Below are 465 nucleotides of genomic sequence, written 5' to 3' on the forward strand. Positions count from 1 at the left end.
AAAAAAAACAGAGTGATGGACTTCATAATTTGCAATAGGTTTAAATGTACAAAAGTTTCTTCAGTATTGGGGCTACATTTTGGTGAAAGTTGCAAATTTGTAGCACGTATGGTTGATTTGTTGTGAATTTTCAAAATTTTGAACTTTAGAGGCTTGCTGTAGCGCCACCATCAGGACTATTGGCCTGTTTATGCAGCTGAGGCAATCTGGCATGAGACTGGACCTTTGTGCAAAGTTTGGTGATTTTTCGTGAAAGTTGGTGACCTGACTGCCATGTTGGAAACAGTCAGCCAAAGCACCAAGCACTGCCTACTGGCCGGACCAACTTTCTCAGCTAAACAGTACACTAAAATATGTTTCCGAGAACATTTGAGTAATAGGCAGCGCAGTAACAGAATCTTGATTTATATTTGATCAGCGCAGCGTAGTTTGACAGTTTGACTGCAGTTCAAAAGAAGTGATTGA

This window comes from Epinephelus moara, chromosome 20 (genome assembly GCF_006386435.1).
Source record: "Epinephelus moara isolate mb chromosome 20, YSFRI_EMoa_1.0, whole genome shotgun sequence".
In the NCBI taxonomy this organism is placed as follows: domain Eukaryota; kingdom Metazoa; phylum Chordata; class Actinopteri; order Perciformes; family Serranidae; genus Epinephelus; species Epinephelus moara.